General features: G+C 34.7%; 1 protein-coding gene and 2 long non-coding RNA genes across 15 annotated transcripts in view; 2 read left to right on the forward strand and 1 right to left on the reverse strand.

Moving 5' to 3' along the window:
• LOC105427216 (glutamate receptor ionotropic, kainate 2) overlaps positions 1 to 19,028 on the forward strand; it is a 128,203-nt gene that overhangs the window by 39,276 nt on the left and 69,899 nt on the right. The window lies entirely within an intron of this gene.
• On the reverse strand, positions 1,079 to 18,849 carry LOC148935422 (uncharacterized). 3 transcript variants are annotated; one of them, XR_016140382.1, is made up of 3 exons: positions 18,026 to 18,849; positions 7,782 to 7,932; positions 1,079 to 1,595 (listed from the first exon to the last, which is right to left on the reverse strand). It is a non-coding gene; the product is annotated as an uncharacterized LOC148935422 (long non-coding RNA). The 3 variants fall into 3 exon arrangements; XR_016140383.1 differs by having other exon boundaries at positions 7,790 to 7,932; positions 17,884 to 18,849; XR_016140381.1 differs by having other exon boundaries at positions 17,884 to 18,849.
• Positions 10,473 to 14,003, forward strand: LOC148935423 (uncharacterized). Its single transcript, XR_016140384.1, has 2 exons — positions 10,473 to 11,883; positions 12,594 to 14,003. It is a non-coding gene; the product is annotated as an uncharacterized LOC148935423 (long non-coding RNA).

Below are 19,028 nucleotides of genomic sequence, written 5' to 3' on the forward strand. Positions count from 1 at the left end.
TTCGACTTCGTGCAATATCCATTACGGATATTATATTATAACGGAACTGTGCACATAAAAACGGAATATAAGACAATGATATCACAATGCTACCCGTCAAAGCGGTTATTAGATTTTCCGTGAAACGTGTAAAGAGGATATGCTCTACAGCTTCGTCGCTTCGTAAACAATTCATTTGCTGCAGAATGAAAAATGTTTGGTTTAACGCGAAGTTTTATCAGACCTTTTGCCATGGACACTTAGCTTGCGGGGATTTTGCGCTAAAGCCGTGATATAATTACGTAAAGCGTAATAATCAATGAATTATTGTATTTTCCTCCGGTGAACAATCGTGCTCGGTGTAAAGGTAGGTCAGCGGCAAATGTATATCGACTGATTTAGATTGGCCTGCGAGTTAGAACACGGGTTAATGGTACATCTCTCGAGGTTCTTGTTTCTCCCTACTCTGGTTACCTTTATCTGCCCGTTAATTAACCGACAGCGTATGCTTTGCGAAATGATTAGTTGATTAGCCGGGGCAAACTGTCATAACTCGTTAAATTGTTGTTTCGTGGCGTAACGTGCTGCGGTATTATCTTCAATTTATTATTAGCTGTGATGTATAGATTCTCATAAATGTCGTGCTATTCAGTTTTGGAAAATTTATCAGGTATTACAATAAGATTACTCCAATAATTTTCTAATTTATCTTTATAGACGCTAATAAAATAGAAAAGTTAAAAAATGCAAAGGTTAAGTTTTTATAAGTATTAATTATTTTATGAATCTATAACAATTAATTAACGAATAAAGTTCATTTAGAATAATTGATGTAATTGATATAATATGAGAGAAATGAGGCAAAGAGAAAAAAGTATTTTTTTACAATTTCATATTAATAATTGAAAAAACTCGGAAAATATAAATTATAAATTTTTATTATTATAAATTTTTAAAATTTTCTACTGAATATCGCAAGCGATTCAATATTGAAAATTAATGGCTTTAGGAAAAGAAGGATGAATGCAACATTTATCTTAACTATATTTTCTTTTGAAGAAGGATGTTGCTTGTTTAGCATCTTTTCACAACAAGAGACTTAGATAATTTGTCACGTATATTCTTTTTTTATCGGACTTTTGTACATAGATGCATATTTCGATGCATCACACGTTTTGTAAGAAGGTGTGAAAATGTTGATTGGCAGAACAAGATCCATGATGGTCCATGTAATCGCCGTACTCCCTGAGGGCGGTAACTCAGAGATTGACCGAGGAAGGGCAACGCGATATGGCGGTAAGCTTCATCCAGAACTTCGAAATTGTCTCCAATCTCTCCCAATTGTCTCCTCTTTCGGTTCGCAAGCAGTGCCATAGCCTTCACGGACCTGGTCCGACAAATCCTACAATTTCCCGGGTGGTTGATGCAACTTTTTAACTCCACTGCTTCTCCCTCTCACCTCCATTTCGAGTTTTCGACGTTTTTCACGCTCGCTCAAGTCTCGCCCGCTTGCCTGGTCCTTGCGCTCTCAAATGCTCGACACGTTTCACAGTCCGAGCTTGCTCGGGAAGAGAGTTTCGTAATGTCGATGACTTCTGTTGTCTCCTGTCACTCGACTACAAAGAAGCAAATGTGCTTATCAAATTTTGCCTCGTGTGTGCATCGGCATGGCAGGTAAGTAACGCGGGACGATACACAAGGAATGAATACAAGACCGAAAGAGGAGGAGAAGGAGGAGGTGAAGGAGATGAAGGAGACGAAAACTGTCAGCGACGCGTAAATCACGATTCTCGTTAGCACGGTTTGAGCCGCTCGCCGTTCTCCACGGAAGATTTAGTATTCGCGGCGCCATAATCTCCGGTAATGCATCCTCACGGACGAAGCTACCGCTACCGCTTCTTAGTATACAATGCCGCTGTGTACTCAAGATTCGAGTTATCGCGATGCTGATTACTTATACTCTAAAACAGTCCGCGGGAACGCGGCGGACGCAAGCGCAAACGCGAGCGGTAGGCACTCGAGACGCGACGAGATATATAAATGGTTTAATAGCGGCAGTAATGGGAAAATTAATCCTATTCACGTCCGCGGTGTGGTACAGTGGCGAACTGCGAGTTCATCCAAGTGAAGATAATGATCACGGAGCGAATTTCAAAATTATCTGACCATACCGGAATTACGAAATTAACAGAATAATAGATTGTAATAATCTGTTTTGATGTAAATGTCGAGCCATTAAAAGTTATGATGTTATATATATATCCACGATATATTTTGCAGCAGAGAAAGTTTTGGAAGTCTTTCTTTGGTCCGTATTTTGTTGCCGCTCGTATTTCACGCGAAGGGCTTGAGGTCTCTCATATTCTTGGTCACTGATGCCACAATTGTTCGCCACAGTATAGCGAATACAAGTATATACCAAGCTTGCATCCGACAGGACTCGGTCGCATTTATTATTTAAGTCGACCAAGAATACATCCTGCTGGGACGACGACAGCGATGATGGAAAGCCGCACATATAAACCACCGTAAAATCAATACGTAAATTAAAAAAATTGCGTAGAAATTTTCGTCACAATATTTGAGATCATAATTATGCACTTCGCAATTCATATTACATTTTTCTAAAATAAAATATTCTTCTATAAAATAATTTAGTAAATTTTGAAATAATCTAGAGAATGTTACGTAACATAATTTAGTAGTATCTAATATTAAATTTGTCTCGAAGATGTTAAATATTTGTCCAAATTTGCGAGAAACTTGTTTAATCTAAAACAACTATCGACATCTATCTCGGAACTTTCTATTACTCCATTCCCGCTGCCGTTTTCGGCGCCTCGAGACTCGACACTCACGTAAACATATCGTCGTGGAACATTCGATTTTCCGAGTGCGGAGTTGGACGACCTCCCGTGAGCGCGTATTACGAGAAAGTAACTTCCCAACCGAAGTTAACGGTTGCGCAATGCGCGAAACCAAGTTTCCATGAAACTGCGAACTATCCGCATAGTTTTGAGAAATATTTGACGTGCGTAATTTGATCAATTAGTATCTACTCAAGTAAAATATAGAATAAATCTAATGCTTTTCTAAAGCAATGTATCAAAAGCGTTACATTTCGTTGAAAGTTATAATTTTGCAGTAATGTTATTTCAAGATTTATCGTGGATTTACATTTCAACTTTATTTCATGGATTTTATCAGTAATATCAGAGACAAATTATAAAAATAATTGTGATGAAAAATAATATAAAAAATCAATCCATATCCGTAATATTAATATAAACATATAACAAATGCATAAATAATTGTGATATAACAGACTCTACATCCTTTTAAAACTTAAAATTGCCATGTATTTAATACAATAAACCAATTACGTGTATGGAACATTAAATACCTCGTGAACATGTAAATTCACATGAATACATAAATTCTAAATTGTATAATCGAGTTTCTGTAAATCGTCGTCACGAACAACTAATGAGCGCCTTAGATTACTCTATTGCGCAATGGTAGTTGTAAGAAGCAGAGCTTTAGAAACACAACAGCCCGAATAATATATTGTCTTTACCGCGAATAATATATTGTCTTTACCGCGAATACCAAGTAAGAACATTTAACAAGAAGAATAACGAACGCATTCCTATTTGCCTTGAATACGCCTTAGAAAGCCACCGAATGATAGATAAAAGAAACGAAAAAGAGATATGCGATTTTTCTGACGTAAAGAGCATCTCTGAAAAAACTTATGGCGTAGAAGCACACCTCGGCAGGTGCGACAAGAACCGTCGAAACGGAACTGGTACCCGCATTGCAATACATCACGATGGCAATAATTACAGGACAGCAAGAACGGGAACGAGACTGGACACCTATGGTCATTCTGCGATAATTTTAAGCGATGGTAGAGTTAGATATTACTCGTGTATGGCGTTGACTTTGCAAGCATTCTGAATAAAGTTTGAACTTTTCTAGTTGAGAGAAAATCTACAGATTATTTTCATATCTGTAAACATGGGAATTTATAAATCATTCATGTATACTTTTCATGTATACTTTTTTGCTCTGTGTCACATTATGCTAAATATTGTGACGCATATGTTATGTAACGTTTGCAATGCAGAATAAATAATACTGTCACTTTATTAGATAATTTCGTGAATTTAATAGTAAAGAAAATAATTGTTTATATGCAACATATGATTTTAAATTTATTTTTCGTGTATAAAATTAATTTGTCTAAAAATTAATTAAATAGAAATGCAATGCAATTGTATATTTTTTTCAAAAATTCTTTGAAAAGTATTTTAATATTTTAAATATACATATAAAAATTCATTGCATAAAGTCATTGCATAAAGTATGCTTTATATGTGTAAGTGATTTTGCATAATATTTTTTATTTCCCCTTTTTTTTAATTTACATTAATATGCTAATAAATCAATACATTTTTTTCTAATTTAAACTTACTTGATTATCCTAATAATTTTTCTTTAATCTTGCTTACGCAAAAGTTAATATCTAATTGCAAATTAAATGCATTTATATAAGTTAGAAATACTGCCTCGAATAATTCAATTAAGAGCCTTTATTTTCATTAGAGTTTATATTGCTATACTAACGACTCATATATGAAACACGATGTTGAAGCGAGGTGTAAAGCGTGATTTGAGATGCGACGCAGCTTTAATTAGGTCTCTCACTCTCTACGGAATCACACGTAGCTTCTACAACTAGCCTAATGTACCGTGAATACTGCCGATCCGTTTGGTAAATCGATGAACGCTCCACTTGAGCCTTGATAAACACTGCGCGAAATGCCCAAAGCTATTCACTTACTCCCAAAGGAATCATTGTAATAGTCACCCCAATTTATGCTGCTTCGTTACATGCTTTACAATGCGATCAGAGTTCGACATTATTCTTCGACAATTGAAATTGAATTATCTATAGTAGTTTTATACTAATAATAATAAAACAGATCGAATATTTATGTGTAACTGAGCAATTTCGCATATTTATTTAATTTCTAAAAAGTAATTGTATATATAAAAAAATTATATAAATTATTTCTGAAATGGTTTGCAAATATTATCTTTTAAACATTTCTTTCAATAAAATTTGTAATTTATTTTTCTCTAATTTTATAAGCTTTCTTTCCATAGATCTTCCGAAGATCCTTTCATGAATATATTTAATATATGTGCGTACAAACCACAAAAGGTGCATAAATCAGCATTAGATACATCAAAGCTTTACTCCTTTCATGCACAAATTTCATTAGCGTTGCTGAAACCAATAAGAGAGGATCTCGTAAAATATCGGAAGATATTGCAAAGAGGTATGCTAAGATTGCTTATGAAATCTGAAGGACTCTATGCCCTCCAGACTGAATATCAAACGATGCTTTATTTCCCGCAGGCACGATCCTTCGAATTCAAAGAATTCACGCTTTCAATTTTCTTCAGCATAAATTTGCATAAGACGAGAAAATGTGATTTGCATTTTGACTTTTTAATTACAATTTAATTACTCTCTAATAACGTAAAAATTAGATGTTACACCAAAAGTAGAAATTTTATTACATAAAAAGATAGTAAAATTATTACATGATAAAAAAATTAATATATTATATATTTCTTAGTGTGTATATTAATATCTAAATAAATCTGAAACACAAGTTTTTACAATTTATTTTGTAGCAATAATTCATTTAATATCTTTTTAAATCTTGTTCATAATTTAAATTTAAGTAAGAAAAAACAATTAATAACGATTTTTACAATGTTTACAGTTTTAATTTGTATTTTCGATTATTTAATTATATTATTTATTATTTAATTATATTTTCGTGATACTTCGCCAATTTTTCTTAATTTAAATATTGCGGTTCCAAGATTGAAAATCTTTCTAAAATTCTAAAAATTCTCGACATTTTAAAATAGGTGACTTTTAGTTTTTTTAGTCGACATTGTCTTGATACATGAAAGTTTAGTTTGATTCAAGTTGGTTCATTGATCAAAGTAACTAAAGAAGGATGTTTTAGGTCGAGCTGGCACGGATTCCTTTTGTCATTCATAAGGACAGAGGCGAAGCTCCTTTCTCGTAGCGCGGGAAACTTACTTTGATGCGGTACAAAGAATGCGCTCTCACCTCGAGAGCCATTGTCACGATAAAAGATTCAGCGAGATAGAAAGACCATCATCTTATAGAGTGACCATCATCTTATAGACATTCCATAGAGTTGTTGGGACAATTCATTCGATTAATCCTACTTTGATGCAAAATTCCGCATCATTGTTTAAAGCCGTGTTCTATTTCACGCATGAAGTGTTTAGAACTCTGGAAAATTCCGTTTTACGTTAATGAGATCACAAAGGCGATCATGTTACTAACTTCTTCACATTGTTGATATGTAGCAACTATCTCGTGACGTAGTGTAGCAAATGCAATGTTAAAAACATAAATATCTGCCATTTTTATACCAATCTTTGTGTGTTCCGCGCATAACAGAGAGCGACGAAACTATTTTATTTCTGAATAAAAGAAAGCATATCAGAAAGAATAAAAAAAAACGTGATTATGTTGAATTTTAATATTTTATATTGCAATCGTTTCGCTTCATATGACGCATAAATTGATTACAGGTTACACTGAAGCACTAATGCGATGCGACGCGATGCGTATGTAACGGAATTACATCTTATGAGAAAGCTGAGAGTCACCGGACGTTAAGTAATTGAATGTAATTGAAAGTGTATCTCGGCTACTGTTTCCCACACTCACGCTGCCGCCCCGAATGCGATTTTCCAACATCAATTCAATTCCTTCTGCCGCCGCGCCCGGCGGCCCTCGCGAGCGAAATCAGAGTAGATAAAGAAGAAGGGGGGGGGTCAGACTAGCGTCGCTCTCTCTTCGCGCTCAACGAATTTTTAAGGAGGCAGGATTCCCTATCTCCCCCTATCCCCTTTTCCCGTCTGCAACGGCGTTCATTCAACGTTCGTATTCGCCGAGTGTAAACCAATTCTCGGCTTCTTATACATCTCCGTCTCGGAGATCGCGCCGTAGAGACAGCCCGACGCGAATCCGTCCGACTGATTAAATCTCGCTGACTCTAAATCGGGAGGACCCCAGCCCGCCGCTTCCCCGTTCCGTCCGTCCGTCCGTCGATGAAATAAGAGATCGTCGAAGAGATTTGTGAATTCAGGACGCGCAGAACCAACGCGAAATGTAACCCGCGCGCGACACGATGTAGCGATGTCACGTTCCGGCTGAACTTCGTTAAATGAAACGAAAGCTGTCGCGGGAGCGACAGAATGTTGCAGCAAGCGAATGTTATTTTTCCAATTGCCCGCGGCCGCTGCAGGTGCGTTATAGAAACCGGTCGCCCGACTATCGGACTAATCAAAATCCGTCAAAGTGAAGTCGAAACTACTAGTATTGGGAGGAAATTTGATCAATAGAAATTGGTAAAGAAATATTCTGATGTGACATATTTTCTTGATTGTAAGAAGTAAAAAAAAATCTCTATCTTCATCATAACTTTTCTATTCACTTATAAAAGCTAAAATTAGGCATCTCGTTAGAACGTTTTGCAAAAGAGTTACTTTGATTATGTGTCACATTTTTTAAATTAATAAAACATGTATATTTATACATGTATGTTTATAATTAAAATATCGATAATTTAATTAAAAATAATCTTGTTTTATTATAGCATGTAACAAATCTGAACTATTCTTAAGGTTAAACGCGCATCTGAAATAGAATAATCTTCTAGATTACTATACGTAACACATGTACTCGACTCATGTCCATCGTGTAACTGGAACCATCGTGTAATACACGCCATCAACTCCAAATCCCATCCATCAACGTCGCTATCAGAAATCCATTCTCTACGGTTGACTTGATTCATCGGTCTTTTTCAGGGGTGACATCATCCTCTGTGAACCGTTAAAGAGTTCTAAATGCTTATCGCTTGTTGGGTTGAATTCTACAAGCAACAGCGTAGCAAGATGATTTCGATTCTTAAATTTGTATTTTCATCACATTTTCAAATATATTTTATTACAACTGCTTTACATAATCAAAAGAAAAAAAATATTTCAAAAATTTGTAACCTTATGTCACAGCAAAATAATCAAGAGTTAAGTTTTCTCAAAAATAAAAAAAATGATTTTCAATTGCTGAATTATACTATTATTTCGAAGATGCGAATAAAATTATAAAAGAAATTAAACAACTTGAATAAGAATATTTAACTCCACGTAATAATGATAGCTCGATAAAATAAACGAAAGAGAAGGAAAGAAAACAAAAGAAAACAAAAATAAGTTTTATGCGAAATATCCAAAGTTCTGATAACTGAGCAATTGAAAACTACGCCACTGCTTGCAAAACTAGCAATAAGTCGTATAGGCTCGGCAGTTGTAAGGGAAAGTAAGCGGCCCGTAAAAGATCAAGAAGCACAGATCCGCCGCCGCCATGGATCGACAGAGTAATGGGTCTTTTTTTTCCTACAAACGATCGAGCTGCCCTTTTCCATTCCGCGCGGGCCGACAATTCCGCTTTATCGACGTTACCCCGACGAGCAGCGATCCTCGCGGCTCACGACCCCGACGATCCATATATCGTGCACGATAAAACCACGAGACAAGTGTAGGTCACGCGAACCTGCCAAACGGCTTGCGCCGAATTTACACCGGAATCAACTGTGTTCAATTAATCGGGCAGTTACTTCCAAACCGGACGATTTATTGCGATACTTATGCTTTCGGTTCACGATCGCCGATGGCAAATGGCGAAAAATATGAATCCATGTTCGCTCGTAATTTTATAGTTGTGAGATAAATTAAAAACGGTCTGTATTAAAAACGAACAAAAATAAATAAAGAAAGATGAAGTAATACGATATAAAAAGAAGATCTCAGTAAATACATTGTCCTAAAAGGATATAGGAAATACCATCGCGTTTCATTTCTGCAATAAAAAGACTTTAGAAGTTTATTATTCAGTTCCAACATATAAAACGATTCCTTTTATATGAAAGCTACTGAATAATATGGCATAATAACGCTTATTTCAAAGCTATAGTGATTAATATTTATAAAAATATGTGAAGACTTTTCAGACACATATCTGCAACTCTATTAATCAAACTGATTTATATAAGACACATAATAATTCACGTGCTTTTCATATTTCAATATTATTCGCTTCATATCTTTAATAAAACAAAAAAATTGATTATGAATTGAGAAACAGAATACGCGCATACGTATCGAAAAATATGTGGAAAGTTTGTTAATAATTATGAGTTATTATATGAGTTTTGATGTAATTAATAAACATTTACATCGATGCTACAGTACCGCGGAAATTGCTTTACAACGATGTAATGAAATGTTGCGCTCACCTACTTTTCTCTTTACAACACATATCAAAACAACAGAAGCTGTGTAACAAACTATAGCATGCATTCTATCATTCTGCTGTGTACTGCTATCCATTACGCAGGATGCACGTGTTATCGGTCATGCAATGTATTAATTATATAGTGACATTTTTCCATGTATGTCATATTTGTTCCGATGTATCGAGCGCGGTATTAATGTCAGAAAAAACTTCATACGTTTAATTACATTATTGTCACATAAAGTTTTACCGCCGTATAGATACAGATAATCCGTTTCAAATCATGTAGAATATTTTTTAATTGTGTTTTTATTATTATTTTTTTTTATAAGTGTACGTTACAAAGAGGCTAAAAACGTAGAAATGTCATGCATACTATAAATTATCAATTTAGATTTTGAAGGATATATCAGAAGAGAAAAAAACAAGTCTGCAATGTGAACGGATTCTGGCAAGTCGATATGCTTACGTCATGAACACGTTTGCATAGCGCACTGTGGAGAGAAGATTATAAAAAAATCTTGGAGTCATCGTGTCATGTTGGTGAGACTGTAATCGGAGCATAAGTCATTGTATTGATCTATCGTCGTTCGCGTAGCGCGGAAACACGAAGACGAATTGACTTTCGCATTCACGATCGCGGCTGCGTGAATCATGTCCAGCCGATGATCGGCCTGTTTCTAAGCGCGAGGTACGCGCCGGGTACACGCTGCTATCCAGTTGGTACAGAGCCAATTTCGATAAAATGTAGAAATAAAGGAAAGAAGGGAACGTGGGATCGCGAGTTGGAAAAAATCGCGAGAGTATGCACGCAGCAACGGACGCAGTCACTTATAGATAAATGGCTGAAATTGTTTCGATCCACCAAAAAAGGCATAACATTCTTTTTCTCTAGCGAGCAACTGACTCCCTTTCTATCTCTCTCCCTTCCTCTTCCTCTCTCTCACACACACACACACACACACACACACACACACACACACACACACACACACACACACACACACACACACACACACACACACACACACACACACACACACACACACACACACACACACACACACACACACACACCTGGTTATATTGATATTTTAAATACCTCCAAATGAATTTTATGTACTTCGCTCTCAGAAATAGATTAATTGTTTATATGATGACCGCTTCTATTGCAAACAGAATTAATTGTTTGCTATTGTTGCGGTTATTATAGTCTTCACATGTCTCAACATCTCAATTGAGTACTTAACACTCCGCTACGATGTACGTGATTAATTTAGTAACGGTGCAATTTGCAGAATTGTTATTGACATCGCTGTCACAATTATTATAATATTCTTATTCTCTTCTTTTACTTTATTTCATTACTTACTTACTTTTACTTACTTTATTTATTTTATTTATATTATGTACCATTTGTAGCGTCAGAAGAAATAAATTTATTCACAAATATCTAAATAAGGAAATTTATGTATAAATAAGCACAATCTCTTTCATACGAGAAAAACTGACGGACTGAAAAATATATTGGACAAAAGAAACTATTATATAGAGAACTGTGACAGCACTTACATTAGTCTACTTTCTTCGCATGTCGCTCTTGTGCCTCTGGGGAGATTTCGGAAACTATCTTTGGCGATAACGCGAATTCTTTCACGGATTCTTTCGGATAAATATGTTCAAATCAAATATAAGAATATACAATTTATAATTTTCTTTCATAATTTTTTCAAATAGTTCCTTTAGGAAAAACTAATAATTTATCAACAAATATCATTTATTTCAGCCACTGTACAAAAAACGTTGTTTATATATATATATATATATATATATATCCATATACATACTTTGATAAAATATTGAGGATATTAATTAAGTATAATGTTTCTTTACAGTTCAAAATCAAAAGATTGCATTTTTTAAGTTAATATTAATTTATATTAATTAATATAAGAAATAAAATATTTTGCTTAGTTTTCATATTAATTTTTTAAATGAAGAATTATAGTTAATTGGCACACTCGATTGATATCATAATACTTCGCTCTTACTTCGCTCACGTTACCGTACGCTTTTCCCGATCGATCTTCTGAGATATATACAATCTGAATTGTGAATTAGCAGTTCCTTTGAGACGCCGAACGGACATAATCGTTAATCGAGAATTTCCGCAGTGTCATGAGAACTGGGGATCGTCGCAGATCTCACGTTCCTCTCAATCGTGACATCTCACGTACACGTAAATAGATCCACGATGTACTCCGAGGTACTCGAGCAAGAGTCAGTAGCCTGGATAATTATATACGGATAAGTATAGATGGTTGGAGACGGTGTGCGTTTCGCAAACACAGCCAGTGCCGCCGCGATTGCATTGAACAGCGTCACCAATAGTCTATGCACCGTTAGATAGGTGTGCATGGATCGTTGCATATGAATATCGAGTATATCCAAGCCGTCGTTCATGGTGCCGTTATTCGATAGTAAGTAATCACGTTCGAGGAACGATTCGAGAAACTAAAGATCGTACAATACTTTCACAAATAAGAAAAATATCGCGGCTTTTCTCTCGGCTTCGCGGCATTATTTTTTTTTTTTAACGGAGTTGCTCTTTTTCTCTCTCAAAATATACACAGAGAAGTAATATAATACATGTAAAATTTTCCAAATGCAAAATACTTTTGGCAACGTCACGTTTTCGCAAAATCGCAACTATTGCCACCCGAAATGTCGATAGAGCTACACAAATTGCATCGATCTCACCGCTAACAAAATATGTCAGAAGTTATCAGGTTACATTAAAGTCAGGCGAGTTACAAAAGGTTAACGATATCGGTGTCGCTTGTCAAGTGCTACGTGAGCGTTTAAAGCGTTACATGACACTCTTTATAGGATATGCAACGTCAGCTGCGGCTCCTGTCTAGTCACACAACGCGAGCAAATATGACGTTTCATTCCACGATTTTCAGTGAAAATTCTTTTGCAACGTTTTTTATTCGCAATGAAGATACATGTCAAATTCGAAATCTTCTGACATCTTTAACCAAAAAATAAATTACTATTTTAAAACAGGCTGATCTTCATATGTTCAGTCAAAACGAAGTATCCACTGTCATGCCAGATAAAAAAGACTTTTCAGAACTCAACCTAAATATTTTTGAAAATGCTTAAATAAATGCTTTCTTTGTTACAGTAGAAATATTGGAGGGAATTAAATATTTGAACTTCTGCGAAAATTCGCTTAAAGCCGAAGTGATGTGCAAGCAGCGACGATGCAACGAAGTGTAATATATTTTATTTGAGCGACGATCAATAATTTCAACACGACTGAGCGAATAATTGTTACATACCTGTATAAACGTCGCGTTATTCTAATCGCTCGGCTATAGCCATATAATGTTTCAATTTGCACGTCGAGAGCAGCTCGGGATGACATTATTTTACTTTGCCATACGCTTTATAGTCAATTTATCGGCATTAGTTGCCAGTGCGAACCAACACGTGGTCAAACACATGTAGAATTAAATTACTCGCTGTGTACAGCGCCCATGTTTATTTCATTATTGAACTCTCGGGACATTCGCGTGGCCGGCGGTAGGGCATTCGTAGACACGAAGAAAATGCAGATCACGTGCTTAATTGGCCGAACGGCCAAAACGGCAACTACCAGCGGGCTTAGCGTATTTCGAACTCAAAATTAACTCCTCGCCATAATAGCACCATTCCGTTAATTAAATTGTATCGATAGGTCCACCGCGCGGATTTTCATCATATCTCATCGCATCTTGGTGAAAGCTATATATTGGCGAAATACTCGGATAAAATAGTTTCCGGAATTCAACGAGAGATCTTTATTTGTAAAGTAAAGAATTCTTTTCGTGCAATTAATTTCGTGCAGATGTCTATTTTAAAAGTAGAAAACCGAATCATTGTAATCCGAAATAAAGCTTTTTACATTTTATGTACGTGAGATCATTATTTCGTTGCACATAAATGCGCAAGACTTTTCGTCGTGAAAATTTCTCCACAGTTGTGTGAAAGAAATCTTTTTAAGAATAAATTATACGAGAGAAAATGTTATTCGCGCAGATTTATAAAGTGCAGATTTCTAAGATCTTTTACAAAAGAAGTAAAAATAAACTAGTAAGAACAAATAATAAATATTTCTTGTACATAATTTCGAAATCGAAAGTATATTAATCATTATACATTGACATAAGTATATCATCCAAAATATTTTGCAATAATTGCAAATCTACTATTACAATGCATATGATCAAAACAATACCGATGAAATTGCATTAATTTATTGTATCCAATGAGAAATTAATTGATGTTTAACAGACTAGTAAATAATACATTCGTGAAAAATCTTACATATGTATATAAAATATAATATAAGATGTAAAAAATTGCATCTAAAGATAATACAAATGTACTTAATCTTTTCTTATATCCTATCTTTTGTCTCTTTATTCTGAATAATATTAATTATATTATATTTAAGCTCAATATTTTATATAAGATAAGTATTTCATAAATTATAGGTGATATGGAAATCTATTTATGAAATAAACTCTTTGCGCTTATGTGTGATTAATAGTTATTTAATGCGAAATCAGTGAGTATTAAATAAAAAAAATTGTGATATATGCAATACCGACTTTTTATTTCTAATCCAAACATGTCAAATATTCTACGCGAATAAAATATCTTTGGTATATTCACACGTAATCACCGCGTAAACAACCACCAATGCATTATAAACATTCCTTCGGGTGTCTTCAAAGCTTCCGGCTGCGTGCTCTTGTAACACCCTGATTGTACCCGGCTTCCGGAAGAGATTCAGCGGCAGCTTCGAAAATCCCTTGAGGATAGATACCCCGGACGTATCACCTAGCAAAGCTCTAAGGTACGAGATGGTCGAGTTCCTCGGTGAAGGCGCGGCAAATAGCTTTGTAAAACGACGCGGTCCTAAGACGACGTCTGTCGTCATGCTCTCGCGGCACGTTTTATGCACGCTTACGCAGATTTCCTGATGCGGTCGAAATGCCAGAAACGAGCGTGGAATCCGTCGAACTCGTCCGCAAGTAACGTTCTGCTCGTGTGCATTATTCAGCGAGAATCATGAGCGATACCACCTACGTGGCATTTTCAGTCGCGATTCCGCTTTCGACTCACGGTTTGCGACACAAGATATTCGTGCTCGATCTCGAGGCGGTCAACCTCGACGAGATGTACCGCGTCGATGACGAATATGAAACTGGATTCCCAGCGATTTCCGGCGGACGCTATCACAAGTTCAAGCAGAAGTTCACAACATAATTCTTTCCACGTTCTCTTTTATGTCTTTGGCAGCAGCGCTGAAAGAAAAATTGGAAAAATCCCAATTCAGATTTTTGGGTGGTCCATTAATACATGCGTACCTAATGATTTGCGTGAGATTATTGCAAAAATTGAAAATTAATATTAGAATTTTGTATTATATATGTTTTAATACATATATGACGTACAAAATAATAATCTCCATTCCTGAATAATAATCTAACCTGTATTTAAATGGAACATTTGTTTAGGCATTTTTTGTTTTCTAAATTATGATTTCTATTGTTTTCCATTGTTTTCCAAACTAAATATCATGTTTGCAAAATAAAGCAGGTAGCTTATTATATGTTAAAATGTGCACATACGCAAAATTGTGCAATAGTAACCATTATAATATAGTACCATAATAATAACGATAAATGCACAATCAATATGATTATGATTGTGATGAATTAATGATTAAAACTTGTTTCAATTACTAATGTAACATGAAAATATTTTTGTGAAAAAATAAGCTTTCAGGCATTGATCGTGAAAGTACAATACGATAATATTTTTCATCGAGACATTATCTGTATTCTTATGTAAAAAAGATCATTTCAAATTCAGTTACTATATATTTGTTACGAAATAATACGCGTAATAAGCATGCATGTCTGGATATAGAGATTTTTATTTTAAAATAATTATTTGATTTATAACGAACAGATTTTTTGAAAGTCGATTATTTATTAATTAAAAAATTTTTTGTTTTTTAAAATAATAATTTTAAACTATTTTTTATAACGTTTTTTATAACATTTTCATATCTATTTTACTATCTGCTGTCTTTCTGCTTCTGCTAATATATTATTATTTTTAGGAATTTTATCGAAAATTTTCTCTATCAGATAAAAATATATGTGTGTGATTATATATTTGTTGTTTTTTTGTTTGCATTACATATTTTCACAAAATATCGATTGTGAAATCAATTGGTAAAATTACATACACTAGTAGATGAAAACAATGACTTTAATTACGTTTATAGTTTTTAAGAATTATTAATAGAAATGTGTTCAAGCAAAATAAATAAATATATCAATAAAAATTCATATAAATTTTTTAAAAAATAATTAATGAAATAAAATTTCACATAGTAACAATAAAATTTTAATTTAATAAAAGCATAGTTATTTTTCTATTCTTCTTTCTATGCATTTCATTTTTTTGTAATAAATTATTCATTAGTTATTGATGGTTCACAATTTGCAATTGCAAGCTGCATAACAAATTTGCATAAATTTATTGGCAATAATTAATTAAATGTACAAAAAAATGTTCTTAAAAAACATTTGATCGGTCATAACAAATGAAATTCATATTAGAAAAGCATTAATTCTGATTATAAGAGATAAGCAGAATAAAATAAACGATCGATGATCATTGTTGCTAATAATAAACGAGATAATCATTTAACAAAATTATTATAAAAAAGACAATAGATTCGTGTTATGAAAATGGATAGTCGGAATTAATTTCGAGATTTGCGGTCAAGGCAGCAAAGCATAATCAATGTGATCCAATTAGAACCGACTGAGCGTCTATTTTCATCTCCTATATCCATTTACGCGTTCAAGGGGGCTTGAATTCTAGCAACGCGATTCAACAAGGACCCGTTCTCGAGAACGCAAATTGGCAAAGGGGCCGTTTCGGCGACCCGACCCTTCCACTCAGCGTCTTCGTAGCTGCATTCGGAATTCGAATGCACTTCGAGCCTGTTCGCTCTGCTGCCCGCGACTGCAACTGACAGATGCTCCTGTTGCAGGGACCCTCGCCGTTTCCGTCGGCTTAAATTCCTAAGACGCATCCCGGGTTCCCGGGATAGTTCGTACGTTACGGTTACATGCGAAACCAACTGGACTTGGAGAGAATACTCTTGAAAGTGCGATTTCGTAATGCGAGTTACTTCAAGTAACTCTGCGCATCTTGTACGGCTTTGCGTACGAATGGACGTGGTACATCTGCACGTGAGTACGAAACCAGGTCAGTACGGGTCCGTTTAGAGAAATCTCAGCATCCGAAAAACTTGATTATAGAGATTTTGAAAGGATCTTTATGTTTGGAGTGCGTTGCACTTTGAGAAGAAGAAAAAATACAAAGAATAAACTGTGTTAAAATTTGTACAGTTTATAGAAAAAATATTATCTATGATATGTTAGACTAAAATCATAAAAAGAAAAGTTTCCCATAATATTTTCCTTTCCTTTCATAGAATAAATTGATAGAAGATAAAAATATTTTTTAATCGTTTCTTTATAGAATATGATACATTTTTCTTTATCAGGGAAATTAATTATCAGGGAAATTACACAATTAGACTCATGAAAGAGACAGAGATAATTGAAAGTATAATATAAAGAAAGTATAATATAAAGATAATTCTAAATGAAGAATAACCAGACTAGAATGCAGCATTCGCTTGGTAACTGTCAGAGACAGGTGCTTGAATATTTGCCGCGGAAAAACAGACGAAATATTTATTGTAGCTAGCTATTCCGGAACCACGACACACTAACGTTTGCACAAAATAAAATCCAATAAAAAATATTTGCGTCATGTCCAACAAATGCTGAAGATGGTTGTAAACAGTATTGACCAAATCCAGTAATATTTCATTAGATTGAAATATGCATTAGCAAAATATATTATGAATAAAAAATATTAATTGTTTCTTTTATTATTTGCATTTATGGGAATAATTTTCGTGTAATCGAAATATAAGATGGCGCGCACATTTCATGTGATTAAATTACATATCGAAACATTTGATGGACTTTGCTCACTTGTACAAATGTTCTTCCGTAACGCGTGTTCAGACTTCGATCGTTTGTTTCCGTCTCATGCATTATTCCACGTGCACACGCTATTCGCCTGGTGAGGCGAATCTCTGGACACGATAACGACCTATCTCGTTTTTTCCTCCTACGTCATTCCTCGTTTTTACCAGTGTGAATTTATATCATTGCCAGAGAAAAAGCATATGTGCAGAAAAGCAGATTAATATTACCGCGACGAATTATTCATGATATCTTTCATTTATCAATTCAGACATCGCACATCGCGCATGCTTAATACCATAATTAAATATAATATGATTGTCACATTAATAAACGTACCGAGCTTATATCGATTTTATCGATTTTTTACGAGATCTTGCGAGCGAGCGAGAGGGACATCGCCGACAACAGTAACACGATATTCGGTGTATCGTATATGCTGGTGCAATATTTCGATGAACAAAAATAGCGGGTCACTCACGTTTCGCCGACGGAAATTTGAGTCGTACCATTGAAAGCTTCGATTCTGCCGTGGAACACTTTATGTAGGTGGACGTCGACTTAACTAATCGCGCCGATGAAAGGCTTCCCCGGCTTCACTCGTGTCTGACCCTACCGGTTTCTACTGCAGTTTCTACTGCACCAGGAGCCGCATGCAATTTTGCGCGCGAGCATGTTATATTTATTAACGTTCGACCGCAGGTTTAATCCGAGGATATTCAGGCCATCCCGGGAGTGCTATTGAATGAAACATTAAATACGTAATTAAGCTTTTGTGGTTCTTGATATTTTGTTACTGTTCGTACGAGCGATTTTTGTCATGCGCAAGCGTACGCCACTGTGCAATTTCTTGTGCGATTACGCGGATGACGAGCTACATAGTGAATTTAATATAGCATCAAATAGAACAATATTCCACGTGCATATCAAACTATTGATTGAAGATTATTCAATTTGCTTTGACGATGACAATTATGCGAGCAAGAATAATTTGCAACAAAAGTCATACATCAAAGCAACAAATATAATTATGTAGAATGCATAATAGACATCTTTCATTCATATGATCTTCCATTCTATATAATCTGAAAGGTAAAATATAATTTATAGCTAAAATCAAAGGCGAATTTGATTATTAGGAACGTAGGAGAGTTCGCATGCATTTTATTTTCTTAACTTTACTATTCCATGCTGTGAATGTGCCTTTTTCATGAAAATCGTGCAGTTTCCATCAAATGGATTAAATCACATATCCACATATTTCTGCCATATCGAAAAGTAAAACCACTAGCGTGTAACATCCGAACTTATATTTTATTTAATAACTTCGTTAAGAGAACTAATTGCTAAACTACGTGTGACATGTTATTAAAAGATTTATGTTTTATATACTGTTTTATATATTGTTTTTATATACGTATTAACATATATCAAATTATTTAAGATTTATATATAATGAATTAAAAGAATGAATAAAAAATATA

This window comes from Pogonomyrmex barbatus, unplaced genomic scaffold (assembly GCF_055798465.1).
Source record: "Pogonomyrmex barbatus isolate J1 unplaced genomic scaffold, ASM5579846v1 scaffold5, whole genome shotgun sequence".
In the NCBI taxonomy this organism is placed as follows: domain Eukaryota; kingdom Metazoa; phylum Arthropoda; class Insecta; order Hymenoptera; family Formicidae; genus Pogonomyrmex; species Pogonomyrmex barbatus.